The sequence below is a fragment of the Sus scrofa genome, chromosome 15 (assembly GCF_054392235.1).
Source record: "Sus scrofa isolate SSC_HxYL_T2T_F1_AM1 chromosome 15, Sscrofa_HxYL_maternal_Yorkshire_Landrace_v2.0, whole genome shotgun sequence".
NCBI classification, from domain to species: domain Eukaryota; kingdom Metazoa; phylum Chordata; class Mammalia; order Artiodactyla; family Suidae; genus Sus; species Sus scrofa.
The window spans coordinates 134,376,696-134,396,900 of NC_139397.1; the positions used below are offsets into that span (position 1 = coordinate 134,376,696).

Sequence of the window (20,205 nt, forward strand, 5' to 3'; positions counted from 1 at the left end):
AGGGAGGAGTGTCCCCTGTGTCACTTTGTCTGCGGACAGCTCTGGGGACCCCGTGAGCAATACTTTCTCTGAAAGAAAAAAGTGAGCGCTGGGTGGCTGGAGGCCAAAGGGCTGACTCAGGAACGAAGAACTTCCCCGCCCAGAGGAACTCAGTGATTTCACACCCTGTACAGTCAGCAGGCCAGCTTCCAGCCTGCACACACACACACACACACCTCCCCACCCCCCATTCCAAGGCAGGCCCCCATTGGCAAGAAAAGAAAGCCCCCTCCCAAACACTGCACAAACGCCAGCCCAGGCACCGACAGTCACACACAGGCTCACACACAGAAAACCAGACACAAAGACATCCTCCAGAGACACACACTCCAAGCAGAAATCACCCAAACCAAACACCTAGGCACATGCACCCACGGGGTACAGCAGGCAGGCACCCCTAGTCAGAAAGAGCAAGTATGGATACAAATATATAAATACTAACCGTAAGAGCAAATGTTCAGGGAACACCTATTACAGGCCAAACACTTTGCTACATTAACACACACATTATTTTTAATCCTGGAAGTCAGGGGCATGATGCCTGTTTTAAAGATGGAGAAACTGAGACTGTGAGAGGTGAAAGCATTTCTTTGCAGACACAGAGTACGTGGTTAAAGCTGGGATTTTAAAATCAGAACTCATTAAAAACTTGCAACTAGATTAAAATCAAAACTAAATCAGAACTTCAAAGACCACACATTTTCATTATTCTACACTGTCTTATCACACACTCGCGTGCACGCACACATATTCTCATAGAATAAACACTTAAAAAGCAGCAATACCCCAAAATAAATACTTAATTTTAAAGCCACAAACATTTCAGAAAATACAAGTTCCTACCATACCCAAGGAGCAGCCCTCAGGCCCAAAGTGGCAGCCTCTAAAAATAAACACTCATACAGAAGCCCACGGCCAAAAACAAGTGATCAGACAACCGCAAAACAGGAACATCCTGATCAACACACACACATACAAACCACAGGCCAACCAAATGACGTCACCCGGGAGCCAGAAGCAAGATGCCCAACCAGGCACACGGTCCACACAGCCCCCTGGGGGCGCTGGAGGCTTTGCCCATTCACTTAGCTCCCCGGAACCACTTCTCTGCTCCCCACTCCTCCCTGGGGCTTTGGGACCTCAGCCAGCCGTGGGTCCCGAGTGACACTGGGCCAGTGTGTTGCTGCAGCCCAGGGCTCACAGGGATGGTGCGGGTCTGAACCAGAAAGGGGTTGAGGCTGAGAAAGGTCTGATTCTCCAGCAGCCTGCCTTTTGTGCCGGGACCCCTAGAGGCTACTGAGAGACACTCCCGACTCGCCTGGCGTCATCCTTAAAGGGCCCAAATGCAGAGGACAGGCCGCCCCTCGGGCCGTGTCCTTCCAAAGGACCGGGCTCTGTGCTCCACACACTGGAGAGCCCAGCTGGCTGTTTGCAGAGAAGGAAAGTACTGCGAACAGAAAGCTCTCATCCACTCAGATCTCAGGGCTGGGGGGTCGGTTCCCACGAGGATGGGCCCCTCACACGGGTTAGTGGGAGTCGCGGCGCTGCCTCTCCTCCTCCCTGTGCTCAGGAGAAAGCAGGCCCCTTCCTGGGCCCGGGCCCCACTCTGCCACTCTCGCCATGAGATTTCAGAGTCTTCCCCCGCCCCCCAGCCGGGGATCTCCTCCCTCCAATCTGAGCCCCCGAATCTCCCAAGTCCATGCACACACGGTCTGAGATGTGGGGGGAACAGCAGAGCAAAGGGTGGAGCGTCCGAAGGCCTCCCCAGTTATGCTGAGAAGACAATGGGAACCACTGGGGGCAAACCAGAGAAAACCCGAAAGTATTCCTTCCTTCCTTCCAGGAGAAAGCAGACCCAGCCCAGCATCTCACTAGGGGACACAAAAGAAGAGCTTTTGGCACGAGAGACAAGAGAGCATCCCCCGAGGCAGGGAGGGAGAAATCACATTGAAAACCACTACCTGACACCTTGGCCCGCCTGGTCAGACCCCACTCTGCGCTGGTTTTGACACTGTCAATATTCAACTTTTTGTCCCATGTCATTTACCCCCTCCATGGGCTACTGTTTGCAGCAACATCAGGATAACAACTGCCAGGCCGCTAAGGCTTAGTAAGAAAATCGAACACGTGTAAATGGTTAAATTAAATCCTATTTGCTGAGTACAAATGCAAATGTCTATTTCTGTCCTCAGAGGGGGCGGCTGCTCCTGACGCCCGGGGCCGGCAGCACTTCCTTGGGTCGCCGTCCGTTTCACATCGAGAGGAGAAACGGAGGCCACCCAGGCCTGTCCCAGGTCTGTCCAGCCCCTGCGAGGGCTCTGCTGAAGCCCCAGAGCCCTGGCCTGACCCGAGGGTCAGAGAGGAGGGTGAGCGCCCCCGTCCCCCACCCCCACAACACTCGCATCATCCCTCACCATCAACCACGGCCACATTAAGAGCCTTTTACCAGGACCACAAGAAGCCGGAACACCATGCTGGTTTCAATCTATTAAGGCAGGAAGGGCAAAGAAAGAGAGAGGCGGGCAGAGCCGAGAGGAATGAAGCAGAGCGGTCAAGGAGGAGAGCGGACGTCAGGGGTGAGGGGAGATGGCGTCAAGGCTCTCCAGCTAAGGGGCCACCAGCTCCATCTCTAAGTCCCAGCAGCCTTCATGGGGATGGCCAGTTCGGAGAAAACCATCTCAGAGGAGAGGGAGTTGGACACCCAGTGGGAGGGGACAGAGGGAGGGACCCACTTGGGTGGGGCCATGGGTACTGGGATGGGTGACAATGGAGCAGAAGGATAGGCTGCAGGGGAAACCCAAGGTACCAGCAGCCCAGCCTGGGCATCCCGCCCACTTCCGCAGGGAAGTGGAGAAGTCTCCGGTCTCTGCAAGACCCTGCTCGCTTTGTCTGACGGCGCTTCGCTCTTCCCAGCAGCTGCTCCAAGCCCCGGACTCCACCCTCAATGCTGAACTCGTCTGCACCAAGGGGCCCTTATTCCATGGCGGCCGTAATCCAGATGTGAGAGTCATGCTTCTGGAAAGCTCTGAGGAAAATCCCCAGCTGACTTGGATGGGACCTACTCCTAACTCCCTCCAGTGAGCGGTGGAGGCACACATGGGGCTGGAAGCACAGCCCAGGCCAGTACACAGGAAAGGAATGATGAGGCCATCCTGCACACTTCAAAAGGAATGAAAGAAATAACCAAGGGACGATGAGGTGATAAAGGATTTAGGGCAGTTGCTGTCCTTTTTTTGTTTTTTTTGCTTTTTAGGCCCACACCCATGGCATATGGCAGTTCCCAGGCTGGGAGTTGAATCGGAGCTGCAGCCACCAGCCTACATCACAGCCACAGCAACATCAGATCTAAGCCATGTCTGCGACCTGCACCACAGGTCACAGCAATGCCGGATCCTTAACCCCACTGAATGAGGCCAGGGATCGAACCCACGTCCTCATGGATACCAGTCAGGTTCATTTCCATTAAGCCACAACAGGAACTCCTGTTGTTGTCTAATTTTGATGTTCATAAGAATCTCCTTCGGGGAGTGTTAAAAATGTAGATTTCAGAGTCCTACCTCCAAAGATTTTCGCCTCTAAGTCTAGGATGAAGCCAAGAATCAGCATTTTTACTAGCTCCGTGGGGCTTCTGGATAAGATCTTGAGATGCTTTGATCCAGGTGGTCAGCGTTTTGAGCCCTGAGGTTAGGGACCTCCACTCCTCTCACTAATGTCAAATGGGGAGGTCATTTATTTAGATGTTGGAACTGACAGGCCAGCCAGGGTGCCAGCCTGGTGGACTGCAAGAAAGTGACTCAGCAAGAAGAGACCCCTCCCAGTCCACCAGCAGGCCTGATGTGCACAGTGAATGACTTATTAAGGTCTTCAGGATGGGGCCCTTCATGATAAAAAGGCCTTTGGGTCCACAGCCAGCAGAATAACAATTCATTAAAATACATTACCCGGGGCAGTGATGACCAACCAACATAGAGGAAAATCAATGCAGTGCCAATAGGAAGAGGCACTGTGCCCACTGGGCACGGGGGCAGTTTGGAGGCAGATGGGGGTACCAGCAAGCTGAGAGGGAGTCTCAGCTCCTTACACGTGGGAAAGAGGCAGCAAATGCCATGTGTGTCGGGGAGGTAGGTAAGCCTTGATAAGGTCGGAGGCGTGCCCAGGAGGCAGCCAGGAGAGCAAGTTCTGGGCGCGTTAACCCTTTAGTCGCAGCCACGGGGGACGTGGGCTGGGTCTAGGGCTGGGGCTGTTGAGAGTCAACACACGAAGGCCAGAGGAAGGGACTGGGTTCCGGGGAGGCCAGAGGGATGCGGGCATGGAGAGGAGGCAGAGGGGACGCGCCCCCTCCCTCCCTGCGCCAAACACGCCCATCACTCAGAAGGATGGTCCCCATCTTAATGGCTAACTCAGCTTTGCATCAACCAATTCACCACACACAGCCCGGCCTCTGGGTCCATCCGGTGAAGACTCAGATGCTTACGTGCAGGTTTGCTGAGTGATGGGATTCAAGAGCTGAATATCTGGAGCTGGCCTGGCGTATCGAGGCTGGCCACACTCTCCTTTCTCCACTTCAACAGCTCTCATCACCCAGAGAGTGAAGCCCAACCCCCCTCCCGCCCCTTGCCCGACATGCCAGACCTTTTATCATCTGGGCCCTGCCTGTCCTTTGACACCTCACCTTCACTGTCCCCAATGCTCCAAACTACCCCTCCCCTGACTCTACTCTTATTATTAAATGTGCTTGCCTACCCTGCTCCTTGCATGTGCTGTTTCCTCTCCTAAAAAAGCCCTTCTGCACCCTCCTCCCACAACTCCCAATCTCCACCCCCGCCCTGGCAAACCTCTTCCTCCTCCTTCAGGCTCAGTGTGAACCTCTCTGAGAAGCCTCCCTCCCTGGGCCTAACCCCTTTCCTACAGAGTCCTCCAGACTCAGGTGAACCTTTATCCTGTTCCCGTTGCCCTGTTCTCATGACTGACGCACTGGTCACGCACCGGAAGGATATTACTATTTTTTTTTTTTGTCTTTTTCTGCCATTTCTTGGGCTGCTTCTGCAGCATATGGAGGTTCCCAGGCTAGGGGTCTAATCAGAGCTGGAGCCACCAGCCTACGCCAGAGCCACAGCAACGCGGGATCCGAGCAGTCTGTGACCTACACCACAGCTCACGGCAATGCCAGATCCTTAACCCACTGGGCAAGGTCAGGGATCGAACCCTCAACCTCATGGTTCCTAGTTGGATTCATAACCACTGAGCCACGACGGGAACTCCGCTGGAAGGTCATTGTTGATGTCCATGTTTATCTTCCCCACTAAGTTCCTTGAGGAAAGGCCTTTACCTCTTTCTCGCCCCGTGCCTGTTCCCAGACAGGCCCACTCACAGTGCGGTCTGTGTGAACTTAAGAGTTCAATGCATAACTTGCATTGCTACGCAGGAAGCCCTGCAGAGTGCAGGGCCTGGAACACGTTAGATGCACCATAAATGTCTCTTGCCTGACATTAAAGAGCCCAGAAAGCTTTATACATCTCCCGTTAGCCACAGAGACACTCTTTTTTTCCACAGCCACCCAGAGAAGTGGAAAATCAGGGAGTCAAGGTGGACCCCAAGCTTCTCCCAAAGGGAGGAGACACACTGCAACCAAGAGAACACAAGAGAAGGGTATTCTACAGCGTCGGTAGCACAGGCTGGGCCGGGTGGAGGCCCCTGCAAATTGGCCGAGAGTTTACCCCACCGCCTCTCCCACAGGACTCCTCAGCCACACTCCAGCCCAGCCCAGTGGACGTTAGCTTTCCTAGTCAAAGATGCCTTGGGGTATCTGAGGAAATCCCCCCAAAATGCACAAATACAGACTTTGTGCATGGTTTCAGGGGGGTGACAGACACCCCAGAGTCCACATCTGATTCTGAAAACATATGCATCTAATAGCATGCTGCTTCTTGGGGGGGAGGGTGCGTCCCTTGATGTCACCCAGATGTCTGTGGAGGATGCTGGGCTCCATCCAAGAGACACGGAAGGACACACAGAAAGGTAAACCCTGCAGATGGAGGGGCTCGAGAAGGGGCTCAGCCCAGGGCAACCCACCAAGTTCTAACCAGCCAGGGAGAGGTGTGGAGGAGGGGAGGCGGACTGAGAGGGCCATGGGGAACCTCAGCCCAACAGCTCAAGCATGGCCTGGTGTCCTCCTGAGGCACCCTGGCCACGGCAGCAGGGACCCCGTGTGGCCCCGTCTGTGACAGTCTTGGCCTCCAACCATGCTGACCTCACCCCCACCACCACCACTGCCAGCCGGGGCCTGAGGCAGCCCTTGGTTCAACGTGGCTCCCAGAGAGCTCTGGGAGTCTCGCACTGGGAGCGGGGCTTCCCCACGGGCTCTGCAGGGCAGCAGAATTTGGGCTTGAAGAGACATCCCGAGTCTCTGAAGGGGAACCACATGGAGGAGACACAGCCTCTGGGAGGCAAAGGGGGCAGGCAACAGATGCAGCCTGAGGGACTTAGGCTCACACTGGGGACTGTCCATGGGTGCCACCAGCACAAGGCCCTGCGGGCAGGGACGGATGAGTCTGGGCCTGGCAAACAGACACCTGTCTTTCTTCCTGTCGAAGAGCGCTTGGAGGAAACCCACTGCATTTTCAGAGAGTGGAGAGAAGACAGCAAGATTCCTCCCAGGGCTGCTGTCAATCTTTTCACAGGTGGCTCTATCCTCTGTACAAGGGATCCTTCCAGGGGCACCCCAAAACTTGTCTCTCTGGACCCACGGAGGGTCCACACCTGGTGGCCTCTGCCACTCTGCCAAGGCCAGAAAGAAAGAGGGAGGCACTAAGCCCAGTGTCTGCAAGGAGCCCCATCTGAATTTCAGAAGATGGAGAAAGTCAGGCTTCAAACAGAAATGGAAAACAGAGCCCCCTCCCACCAGCGGCTCCTGCCCCCCAACGCTCCCCAACCTCAGGCAGCAGAACAAAGGTCTGAGAGAGACCAGGAAGTCGGCTGAGCCAAGAGAGCTTTTTAAAAGCCAAGGGGTTTGGGAGCTAAAGGGCCTTGAGAGGTCAGTTAGCCCACCGCCCAGCCCTCACCTTACAGGACACTGAGGCTCCACAGGACCTGGCAAACCCCCGAGGTCACCCAGCATGGAGGGCATACAGACCTGCCTTCCCAGCCCCAAGTTCAAGGCTCTTTCCCCTAAAGGTGCTTCAAGGTGAAGATGGCTGAAGGAGCCTGGGCTGGGGGGTCTCCAACGGTGGCCGCAGACCAAGAACCTCACAATCTAAGATACAGGGCTTGGTCAAGTGACAATGACAGATGTGTCCCCAGGCCCTCCTCAGGAAGGACCCGTGCACTTTACACAGATCCCATCTTACTTGAATTCCTCCAGAGAGAGGGAGTAGGGACAGGAAACCTGATGGTGACCTTTACTTCAGACCCGAGGGACCAGGGTCTGGAGAGTGAGTGACCTGCCCGGTCACAGGCCAGCCCATGCCTGCGGGGTGAATGTGAACTTGCAGGACCAGCCTCCTGAGTCCAGCCTGGCCTTCAGCTCCCACGCCAGGCACTATAACCAGAGCCTGGCACTCCCACTCCCCGCCCTCAGCCTATCCGGGCAGTAGATAGCACGGGCACACTTGGGATGGTAAAAATAGCTCCCAAGCCCATAACAACCTAAGTCTTTCTCTGCCAGGCCAGGGCGCCCGCCTGGACGCTCGGAGATGCCTGGCCAGGGGGCCGGTCGAGCTGCCAGGAGCCCTGCCAAAGTTGGGAGAAAGCCATGAATGGGAGCCCACAGGAGGTGGCAGGGGAAGGGTCAGCACTGGGGTGGCCACAGAGCTCAGAACACACAACTGGTAGCTTGGGGTGGGGGCAGGAGGAACCTGTCCTGAATAACCGGGGCTGTTCCATGCCTCCACCACGTGCGCTACCCACCCGACTCTCTTCCACCGGGAACCATTATCCTAAAAGAGTGAAGCCGGTTCAAACACACTCCCATGCAGCCACCCTCAGCCTGAGCTCCTCTGTGTCCCAAAGGGCAGTGAGTCCAGGAGGGAGGTGGCCAGGTCGGCTCCATCCACCTCCAAAGGCAGAGCCTCGGGTCACAGCGCCACGCAGCCCCACGCCCTTCCCTGGTCCCGGTCCACACAGAGCCCAGGCCCCTGGCACAGAAGTCGCCCACCACCCTCTCTCCCAGGGTCCAGCGAGAGCCACAGGAGGACACACACAGGAGAAACAGCTGCCCAGCAGACACTTACCCTCTGGACGGAGACGGGGCGAGGGAAGGGGAAAGAAGAGCCCTGATTTGATCTCTGCTCTTCGTGCCTCAAGTTTCAAATAATTCTTCCATGGCTGCGGCTCTCGGCACTGTCTGTGTCCCGCTCAGGCTCCCTCGGACTGTCAGGGGTGGGAGGAGCAAGTGCCGCCCGCCTGGCCTGCACACACACACACACACACACACACACACACCACTCCCTCCCTCCCGCTTGCGCTCGCTCTCTCCCCCTCTCGGCTCTGCCTCACTCTGGCTTGTAGGAAGCCAGTGGGATAAAACTCTGTCTGTAATTTCAGCCAGCTGGGTCCCCAGGGCTTCACTTATCATCCTGTAGCTATGCAGTTCTCAAATGACATCACAGTGGCTTCTCGAGCCCTCCACACCGAGTGAGAAGTGGCCAGCCCAGCCCAGCCCGTCTCCAGCCCCCGTTCAACCCAGTTCCAGCCCCAGCTCCATCCCAGTCCAGCGACGACAGCCCCCAGCACAGCCCCAGCACAGCCTCAGGACAGCCCCACCCCCCAACCCACAGTGGCCCCAGGACCCAGAGGAGCAGTGGGAGCAGAGAGGCTGGGATGTGAGGGAGAGACAGGGAAGGGTGAGAGTTCCTATGAGGGTATTGAGATTTATTTCCCCAAATTTTTCCACATTTTTTCCCATTCTCGGCAAATGAAAGGCAGAACAGATGACAACAATTTTCCAGCTGCTGAACAATAAGGTGGAAATCTTTTTTTTTTTTTTCCTCTCTCTCCCCTTCCTTCCCCCCGACAGGGCAGAGTCTAGGAACCAGGACACTTCCTTGGCTTATTAAAGTGAAAAAAATAAAAAACCTCCAGTGGGGCCTGAATAGAGCAACTGGGGTGTCATGCGGGCGGGCTGCTGGGAGGGGGATGGAGCCCCAGAGTGAGAATCTCAGGGCAAAGGTTTGGATTCTGGCTCAGGAAACTTGGCCATTTTTGAGGCCTGACTTTTTGGGAAGGCCAGTGGGTATCTGGCCCAGGATGCTGAGACTCCAGGCCCCCTGAGATGTCTCCAAGTGACTGGCTATTGGTATTCAGTTTGTTCCCACCTGTGACCATCATGAATGACAGGATAACTTTTTAGAATGTGGGTGACATCACCCTCACCCCCAAACACCCAGGTCTGGAAGAGCCCCCTTGGCCAGAAGCCACGCAAGCTGCCCCCAAGTCCTCGCCATCATCCTTGTGTGCCCTCAAAAGTACCAGCAGTCCCTAACTGACAGCAGGACACCAAATCTCATCTGTTATTGGCACATCAATTGAAATGTCCCAATCTGACTCCCTCAGATGTTAGGAGATGGCCTGGGATTTGCAGCCAAGCCCGTGGGGGCCTCAGGCCTGGTGTCTTCTTGCCAGAGCCCCAGTTAGTATGCAACCCGAAGGTGCTTCTGCAGCTACCCCGCCTTGATGCCCAGACCTGTCACAGCCAGGTCCAGCACTGCAGGCCCAGGAGGGAAGGGCATGCCAGGTGTAGGCCACCTATTCCCTCTCTTCAGAGCAGGCCATTTCACCCCTGGCCTCCTCCTCCTGGCCAGCATCACTGGCTGCTTCCTTCTGAGCGTAAAGAAGGAAAAATAAGGAGTTCCCACTGTGGTGCGGCAGGTGAGGGATCCAGCATTGTAGGTCACAGCTGCTGCTCGGATTCTATCCCTGGCCAGGGAACTTCCGTAGGCCACGAGTGTGGCCCAAAAAAAAGGCAAATAAGAGGAAGAATGAAACTGGTGCCCTGCACCTGCTCTCTTCTAACTGTATTTTCACTGATGGGAGGAAGGAAGTCCCCAGCCCAGTGTCAGAGACATCACAGAAACCATTAAGAATGGGGAACAGGAGGGAGTTCCCGATGTGGTTCAGTGGGTTAAGAACCTGACATAGTGTCCCTGAGGATGTAGGTTCGATCCCTGGCCTTGCCCAGTGGGTTAAGGATTTGGCATTGCCGTGTCTGTGGCCATAGGCTGGCAGCTGCAGCTCCTCTGATACAACCCTAACCTGGAAACTTCCATATGCCTTGGATGCAGGCCTAAAAAGAAAAAAAGAAGAATGGTGAAGAGAGAAGAGGGGTTCCATCCCTCAGGCTCCACACGGGGGCAGAAGGACTTCCAATTTTCCCAGTGCAGGATTGTTGTTTTTTTTGTTTGTTTGTTTTTTGTTTTTTTTTTTTCTCAGTATAATATGAGCTGTATTAAGTGGGAAAATGAGAAGAATGAGAGAAACGGGGTACTTTGTGTGCAGTGACCTGCAAAGCCTGGTAATCTACGTTTAATTCTTTTTTTTTTTTTTATTATTATTTTCCCACTGTACAGCAAGGGGGTCAGGTCATCCTTAGATGTATACATTGCAGTTACAGTTTTTTCCCCCACCAGGATTGTTTTAAGACCACTTCTGGGACAAACTACTCATTATCCTCCTACCTCCATAGAGCCTTCTAGAACTAACCAAAGAACCCCAGGCCTTTGAAAGGGTTAAAGTCAACCAGTCCACTCACTTGTCCCTATCCCAGCAGGACTGTTAACCTAGATTTTATGTGCACACAAACTTAGTGTTTAGCTGCTCAGTAAACTCGCATCAATGTTATTTTTATAAGATTTTGTAAAATTTTAAGATAAAGTAGTTTGAAGCATCACTACCCATGATATCACAGATTGATGTGAAAGCTATATACTTTTTCTTCTAATATGCATTAAAATAAATACAGCCAACATAATTTCGTATATAATTATCCGTCTGGTCCATGTACTGGACTTAGGAAACACCATCAGGCAACCGTCTCAGTAACAGCAACCCGATCCCGTGGTTCTCTGCTACCCAGGGACTGGCTGCACCAGAAGCTTCTGGAGAGTTTTATAAAAACCCTGATACCCCTCGCCCTACCCCAGACCTCCAGGGGCTGAACTGTCAGAGCATCGCCCAGGAATCTGAATTATAAAACACTTTCCAGCTGAGAACGCTAGGCAGCCAGGCAAAAAATGGTCCTAGCTGTACTTAACTGTTTTTACCTTTTTTTTTTTTTTAGGGCCCCACCCACAGCCTATGGAAGTTCCCAGGCTAGGAGTCGAATCGGAGCTACAGCTGCTGGCCTGCACCACAGCCACAGCAAGGCAGGATCCGAGCCACATCTGCGACCTACACTGCAGCTCATGGCAATGCCATATCTTTAACCCACCGAGCAAGGACAGGGATCGAATCTGCGTCGTCATGAATATTAGCCGGTTGGTTACTGCTGAGCCACAACGGGAACACCTACTTAATTGTTTTTAATTACAGGGATCTTACTAACTACCCTAAAGGCCCATTCTGTCGTGCACGGCTCTAACAGGTAGATATTAGCTCCTTGCCTTTTCCTATAGCTGACTTTGTGGTGTCTGATGCAGTGGCTCAGATAAGGCAAATCTCTGCATGACACTAAGTGTGATGTGCGTGTCCTCCTGATTCTCTCCTTTAACAGACAGTCTCCCCCACACCTGCCCCCAGAGTCCCTTAACCAGCTGTACCATACCTTCCCTTAGCTTCCTTTTACCACTTGAGCACTTGCTACCAGTGGTTTTTAGCACTCTGAAGCAACAGATAACCCACATGGGCTCTCTGAGCTCAGAGGAGCACCCCTGGCTTATCACCTCCCAGTTTCTGGAAACCATACCTTTAATGATGCAACCTAAAGTTATACCCAGCTCATTTCACTTCACCATCTGCTAGGAACACAGTGGCTAAGAACACAGGCTTAGAGATCAAGTAGACACTGGCTTAAATCTAGACATTACTACTTACTAGCTTAGTACAACACTGGACCAATTATTTAATTTTTCGGAACTTCAGTTTCTTTATCTATAAAATGGGTAATTCAGAGGGCATTGCAAAGACTGATACAATGCATGTAAAGCACTCAGCACAGCACACAGAGGTGCTCTAAATGAGGCAGCCACGTATATACAGCCACCACCACTGTGACATCCATTTCCCCCTCCTCCTTCCCTACCAGGCCCAGCCCTGAGCAGCACCTCAGTGACCCTACCTCACTAACCCAGAGGAAGTGTGCACAATGCCTAAACTTCAGGACATATCATTTGGTCTGTCCTTTCTCAGCTCAAAAACCCTGGCATCGAGTGTCCAGCAAAGATAAGAGTCTTGTGAAACAGGCCAGACTCTGAGGATGCGATGTTGTTTAATCAACCAACACTGGCACTGTCTCGGCATTGGTTACTGCCCACCATGTGCCACTGCCTGTCCCACCTCGAGAGATGGGGCAACACCCCAAGGACCTCAAAGAGGGAGGGATGGCATCTTTCCAGACCTGGCTCTTTGCTCTTTCTCTTAAGGAACAAAATGGCTGAGTGTTTTGGCTTCCAAGCAGTCTAACCCCAGAGCAGAAGCGGGAAGCAGAAAAGAGCGTCCTCACGGAAAGGCTACCCCACACTCTCCGAGGGGGAGAAGTAAGGTCCCAGAGACAAGGGACTGAAGGAACAGCTAGATCAGTGGTCTCCACCCCTGCTCCAGAGGTGATGTGATCCCCAGGGAACATGCGACAATGTCTGGAAGTATCTGGGGTTGGCACTTCTAGAAGAAATGCAGCTGGCATCCAGTGGGTAGAGATGCTGCTAAACACTCCAATGCACAGGATGACACACGGCCCACATGTCCAAAGTCAAAGGTGCTGCAGCCAAGAAACCCTCAGCCAGACCAAGGGGAGAGGGAGTCGGGAGACAGAACTTGGGACGAACCCAGAAGTCCTGGGGCCCCATCCAGGGGGGCCACTAACTCAGTCCTTGACCTTAGCCAAGTCATTTCCTGGGCCTCAGTTTCTGAAGGAGTCAAATGAGAGAGAAGAGCAGGGTGGGTTTGAACTCTCAAACTTCTGGTTCTAAGACGGACACAGGGAGGAGAAAGGCTTGGGTGTCCCGAAGATGGAGGTATGAAGGTCTGCGAGGAGAGGGGGGAACCCCCAGAGGGGCCACGGCCTGGCCTGGGTGCAGCATGGGTGTGGCATAGGAACAAGTCACAGATCTCGGCAGGACCTGCTCCCCGCCTTCCAGCCCAGTGCAGAAGGAAGGCAGGGCAGGTCCTGGGCATGCCTCCCATGGCCCCAGCCTCCCAGGGTCTCCCCATGCACCCCCCACCTGCCCCCCGAGGAAGGCAGAAGACAGGGCCAGGCTTGAGAGCATATTCCCGAGGGTCTAGAAACACAGGATTCTTCAGGAAGGGACTCGGCAATTCCCACACAGACAGCCAAGCTGGACCGGGGTCAAACTGTATCCACTCACCTCTCTCCTGCCTCTCCCCAGTCAGATGGCCTGGCCACCATCTCAGCAGCAGTCCACACTTGGGAAGGATGGAGAGAGAGGGGGAGAGGGGCCACAGAGCTTGGGGAGCCAGGATGAATGAGAGGACACAACAGAACGGAGCAGGCACATTTTAACTGTGTGCCTGCGGATTAATGGATATTCTCTCATTCGCTTCTACAACTTCCCTTCAAGGTAGAGCATCTCCCTGATGGTACCCATCTTCCTGATAAAGAGAACGACGCTTAGACGCTGTGGCTTGCTCAAGATCATATTGCCAGTCTGACTCGGACGCTCGAGCTCTTTCTGCCTCCTGGAGAGGTAGGAGGAAGGAAGAAGGAGAGGGATAGGGCAAAGGATAAGAGCTTGGAGGATCCAACAGGATGAAGGGAGTGGAGAGTGATGATAAAATCACAATGCTGGTTTAGAAGAACCAGCCCAAACCCCGCCATCCAAGCAAGTGCTGGCCCCCATCAAAGTGGTCCCTGGGAATTTTGTGCAGGTATCTTAATGACGCTGCCAGGGTTCAAAGCTTTCTGGAAACTCGTAGGGAATGGCCTCAGAGCTGGTTCACACCTCAGGCAGTGAACCCATCTCTGCACTTAGGGTCGATCCCACATTAGTGATACTTAACAGGCCCATTAAGGACCACACTTAAGTACTGGTTACCAGACTGGCTGTGGGGTTTTTTGTTTGTTGTTGCTGGGTTTTTTGGTTTGTTTGTTTGTTTTGTTTTGTTGCCTTTTCTAGGGCCACTCCCGTGGCATATGAAGGTTCCCAAGCTAGGGGTCTAATCAGAGCCATAGCCGCCAGCCTACACCAGAGCCACAGCAACGCAGGATCCGAACTGCATCTTCAGCCTACACCACAGCTCACGGCAATGCTGGGTCCTTAACCTACTGAGCAAGGCCAGGGACCGAACCCGCAACCTCATGGTTCCTAGTCGGATTCGTTAACCACTGCACCACAACGGGAACTCCTGGACTGGCTGTGTTTTTAAGGACAAAAGCTCCCCTCACTGTGGGGGTGTGTAATGGGGTGAAAGTCTGTTCTGTGCATGAGTAGTGAGTGCTGGCAGAAGGTCCTCCGTGGTTCTGTTTTCGAGTGGATGTGGGGACAGGGATGGTGGATAATCTGGGTGGGTCTCTACTTCCTTTTCCAAATGAGTTTTCCTCTGTGTGCACGCGTGCCAGCCTCCATGGGAGTCTCCCGGGCACTCGTGTGCAAGGTCACACATGTAAGCAGGTGTGGGCTAGAAGCGGGAAGGCCCTGCTGCAGAGGAACAAGCTGGGGGTGACCCTCCTGCCCCCCAGAAACTGCAGCATCATGGGGCACAGGCCTGGACAGGTATCCCTCTATCCTTGTGTCACTGGAAGCGTGCTTGCCTGGTTCTCAAAGGTTCTCAAGCAGGACAGAGATGGAGGAGAGGAGAGAGGCAGAAAGAAGGAAGGAAAAACCTGACAAGCTTTGAGCTTTCATATTAAAATCTGATCTCACTGCCCCTGGAGAAGGAGGGGAACAAACATCAAAGAACACTTTGCCACTAAGAGTTTTTTAAGCAATCAAAGCAACACCAGGCGAACGTCTCAGGCGAGCACCAGGTCACTGACAAGCTGTATGGATGTAAAGACACGGCCCATGGTGGGAAAGGCCATCAGCAGCCTCCGGCCCCTCCCACAGACAACTCTGTGCTGCTTCCCAGAACCTGGCAGCCCCGCCCATGGACCAGAGGGTGGGAGCGCGGTCCAGCAGGCTTCCCATCTGGGGCATGACGCCCCCCGGCCCCTGCAGGACAGTCTTGCGGGGACAAAGGATGCTTGGGCAGAAAAAAGGAGGAGCAGGAGAAAGGGTGAGACCCCCAAGTTCCCTTTGCACACAGAACCTGCCGGGGCTTTGTCGGAGAGCTCTCCAGAAGCTGCCTGTTCTCTCATGTCTGTGCACTGTGGTCACTCATCCTATCCAGACAGGATTCTTCTCAGCCTCCAGAAAATCCAGTCCTGTAACCAACTCCCCTTTCTCATGTCCCTCTTAAACAAGATGGCACTCCCAGAGGTCCGCCCACCTGCTGCAGCTAAACCCACTCTCTCCAGCTCTGAGCACCAATCCCTAATGGGCCACTGTACAATAAATAGACCTAGAGAAAGTATTGTCTGGCAGCAGTAGACTGGGAGTCCAGGGGCCAGAGTACTAAGAGATGAGCTTGGACGGGTCTCAGTTTACTCCTCCGTGCAATGGGAAAGTACAACAGGATGGGTCTTGAGCTCCTGGTCAGCTCAAGATGCTCAAGGAGGCAACTCAGGGTAGTTGCTCAACCAGCCACCGTCTGGATCCCTGAGTCCTTGGACTCTGCGGACCTGATCCTCCTTGCCTGCCCCACCTGGCCTGGGTGGCTCCAGACTCCAAACTCATCCGAGGTTATTTCTGCAGCAGACACAGAGCCCCTGGGGGCTAGGACAGAAACAGTGACTTACAGGAAGGCTAGAAATACATGCCCGGCTGCAGAGGTTCCGAGGGCCAGAGAGGGCAATAAAGAGGCTGATTTATTTTCATCAGTGAAACGCCGAAACCCAATCCCCGGAGCGAGCTGACCCAGCAGACGGCAGCAGGGAGCTCCCCACCCAGAGCAGAATTAGCTAAATCACCACAGGGGCTGCCAATGGGAGGGGACAGAAGAGGAGGCCAGGGTGGGCCAGCTCAGCCAGTGTGACTCCAGGTCCCTTGGGTTGGCCTCTTCCCACCCTGCCTTCAAGGGTCTCCGGGATGCAGGTACAGCAGTGCTAGGTCCACAGGCCCACTTGGGGGGAAGGGGACAGGGGGCAGGAGCCTGGGCACCTCGGCCTTGCCCTTGTGAAGCCATGGCGAGGAATGGCGGGCATCAGAATCCCAGCTCTACAGCTCCCTGGCTGTGTAGACACAGGGTTACTCAACCTCTCTGTGCCTGTTTCCTCATCTTTGAAAGAGGAACAGGGATACTCGGCTTACAGGAGGGTCATGAGGAGCAAAGGAAATAACAGGCAGTGAATAGAATCTCATATATGGAGGGTATATACAAAGGAAGAAACTGATTTTCCTCCTAGTCCCTGACCAAGTTGCTGGCTAAGAGTGTCAAGCAATACAACCCTTACGGAGGTCATGGCATGATCAAAATTATATGTGCATATATTCTTCCTTCTAGCAATTCCACTTCTAGAAATTTGTCCTACAGTCTTGCATAAAAGAAATGGCGTTAGGCACAGATGAAAAGGTTATACATTGCAGCATATTTGAAAACAGTAAAAGACTGAAAACAACTTAAATATCTGTGTTACTTAAATATGGTTAAATAAAATATCAGTTCAATAAAACACAGTACCTATGTCCAGTGGAATATTACGCAGCTATAAAAAATGAGAAAGCTCTTCACATGCAAGTGTGAAGAGATCACCATGATGTGTTGTTACATGAAAGAGCTCGTGTACAAGCCAAATGCTTACAGGGGCTACCAGACCCTAAATGATCTGGTTCCCAGTACCTCCGACCTCACCTCCTATTATAACCTTCACAGCAGTCACACTAGCCTCTCCACTGTTTCCCAAGCATCTCAGGCTCCTGCCTCAGGACCTCTGCACTCACTATTCCCCCTGCCTGGAATGCTCGTCCTCAGATATTCGCTTGGCCAACTCCCTTACTGCTTTTGATTCTTTGTTCATGTGTCTTCTCCTAAGCGAGGCCTGGGCTGACCAGCTTTCTTTAAAATTCCAACCACTAGACAGCCCCCACCACCAGTTCCCAATCACCCTTACTCTGCTCTGTTTTTTCCCAGAGTATTTATCTCCTTCTAATATACGCTCGCATTTACAGTTGACTCTTGAACAACACAGGAGTTAGGGGCAGCAATCCCCCATCCACCCCACACCCCTGCATTCAAAAATCCACATACTGCTGTCTCTGCCTCAAAAACAAAGGAACTGGCATTCCCATTGTGGAAGAGGGGAAACAAATCTGACTAGGAACCATGAGGTGGTGGGTTCGATCCCTGGCTTCACTCAGTGGGTTAAGGATCTGGCATTGCGGTGAGCTATGGTGTAGGTCACAGATGTGGCTCAGATCAAGTGTTGCTATGGCTGTGGCATAGGCCAGCAGCTACAGCTCCAATTGGACCCCTAGCTTGGGAACCTCCATATGCTGCAGGTATGGCCCTGAAAAGACAAAAAAAAAAAAAAAAACAAAAACAAAGGAACTGGGAGTTCCCATCATGGCTCAGTGATTTAAGAACCCAACACAGTGTCCATGAGGGTGCGGGTTCAATTCCTGGCCTCGCTCAGTGGCTTAAGGATTTGGCATTGCCACAAGCTGTGGTGTAGGTTGCAGATGAGGCTCAGATCTGGCATTGCTGCAGCTGTAGCATAGGCCAGTATCTGCAGCTTCAATTTGAACCCTAGCCTAGGAACTTCCATATGTCACAGGTCAGCACTAAAAAGAAAAAAACAAACAAACGAAACAAAGGAATTGATAAATGACTCACCCAAGGGCATGAAGCTGAAATCGTTTGGATAGAATCAGGACTCAAAACCTAATTCTTTTAATTTCATATACTGTGATATCTAATTGAACACAAACCCTCGCCTAAAGTTAAAGATCCATAAAATGAAAATACCGGTACTATATTTACGGGGAAAAAATCCATATATAAGTTCGGATCTGTGTTGTTCAAGGGCCAAATGTACTTACAATGTCTTTTAAAAAAAAACTGTTATTGTCTGTCTTCTCCCACTCGAATGCACTAGAATGACAAGGGCAAAGATCTTTGCCTTGTTCACTACTGTATCCTCAGCATCTAGAATAGTGATGCATAGTAGGTGCTCAATAAATAACTGTTGATTGAATAAATGAATGTTACTGCGGACAGTGCAGGTACAAAGCACACAAATGATTTGCTTTTTCCTTTCTTTCTTTTTCTTCAATACAGTGGGTTCAAAGTACACCTATAATCGTGTTGTTCTCATACTCCTGCATTCTGATATGGTCCTCAAAGGAGGAGAAAGAAGCAGCTTTACGGCCGCTCCAGCCATCACTGATGACCAGTGCCACGGAGCCAGAACCCATGGAGGTTAGGACTCTGGAAAGGCCCTGGGAGCTAGGCCTACTCTGCCCCCGACTATCCATGGGACCCCTGCAAATCTCCCAACCCTGAGCAGAGGGAGAGGCTCACGGAGGCATAGAGTCCGGCATTTGGATATGTCAGGAAAAGTGTTCAGTAAGAAGAATACAGACTTGCAGCCAGAGACCAGGGTTCCAAGTTCAGGTCAACAAGCGGGACAGTCAAAATGTGAACGGACTCAGGGAAGCACCACATGAAGTACCACCCCCCGGTCAGGGGGTGGCATCAGTAACAATTAACACTAACTGATGACTTACTCAGGAACAGGCACAGGACTGAGCATCCAGGCCTTATCTCGTTTCATTCTCAGGCCTAAAGGAGACATCTGTCTTGTCCCCATTTTACAGGGGAGAACACTGAGGCTCAGAAAGGCCAAACGATTTACCCCAAGTCAACAGAGGGCAAGAGGCAGAGCTAGGCTTGGACCCCAGGCACCCTGAGTCCTGGGCTCTCAACCACTACTTGGCACCGCTCCTGCCTCCTGAGGACGTGGGTCTTGTCCCTTCTCAGGCCACTCTAAGACACTGTCCTTCTTAACTGCAATGGAGGCTTTCTCTTACTGAGGGTATGGGAGCTCAGCAACTTTGCCGGGATTTTGGAAGATCTCCTGGCAGGGAGAGGGGCAAAGGGAAGAAAGAAAGCGATGTACAGGCAATGAGCCACCCATGAGCAGCTGGGGAGGTAGAGGGAGGAGAACCATGAAAAAAGAAAAGACACGCAATTCCCATTGTGGCTCACCGGAAATGAACCCAACTAGCATCCACGAGGATGCAGGTTCAATACCTGGCCTCGCTCAGTGGGTTAATGATCTGGCGTTGCCATGAGCTGTGGTGTAGGTCGTAGAGGCAGCTTGGATCTGGCATTGCTGTGGCTGTGGTGTAGGCCGGCAGCTGTAGCTCCGATGCAACCCCCAGCCTGGGAACTTTCATATGCCACACCTGCAGACATAAAAAACAAACAAGCAAACAAAAAAAAAAAAAGAGAGAGAGAGAGAAAGAAAAGAAGGAAGGAAGGAAAGAAAGGAAAGGGAAAGAGAGAGGACAGATCATCCTCCAGATTCCAGACCCACTGAAACCTTCTCCCAAGCACGATCACAGAACTGTCTGCTGGACAGAAAGCAGGGCCTGAGAAAATGGACCAGAATGGCTGAGCTCTATCCCCTGAAGAGAAGCCCATCAGCTAGCAGGCAGGAGGAGTGGGTGAGATGCAGACCAGCTCCAGGAAGGGGGCTGCTTCTCGAAGGCTGATGGAGAGATAAGCCGGAAAGCCAGCACCATTAGTGAAGGAGGTGAAATGTGCCAAAAAGCAAACCAGGCTCAGCTAGCACCTACCAGCCGGCCCCAGGCCAACTGGCCTGGATGAGGAGAAAGAGGGCCAGGCACAGCCTCTAAAAGCAGGGAGGAGCACCCAGGACCTGAACAGACCCAGCAAGGAATAATCCAGAATGATCCAGAAACACAACTCTCGTCAACTCTGTTCTCTCTTGGCCCCCAT

The 20,205-nt window shown here is 52.8% G+C and overlaps 1 protein-coding gene and 1 long non-coding RNA gene across 51 annotated transcripts in view; one reads left to right on the forward strand and one right to left on the reverse strand.

Moving 5' to 3' along the window:
- Positions 1-20,205, reverse strand: part of TNS1 (tensin 1) — a 245,059-nt gene that overhangs the window by 52,452 nt on the left and 172,402 nt on the right. The gene's annotated exons all lie outside the window — the stretch shown is intronic.
- LOC146396139 (uncharacterized) lies at positions 3,268-9,177 on the forward strand. Its single transcript, XR_014830103.1, has 2 exons — positions 3,268-3,813; positions 3,869-9,177. It is a non-coding gene; the product is annotated as an uncharacterized LOC146396139 (long non-coding RNA).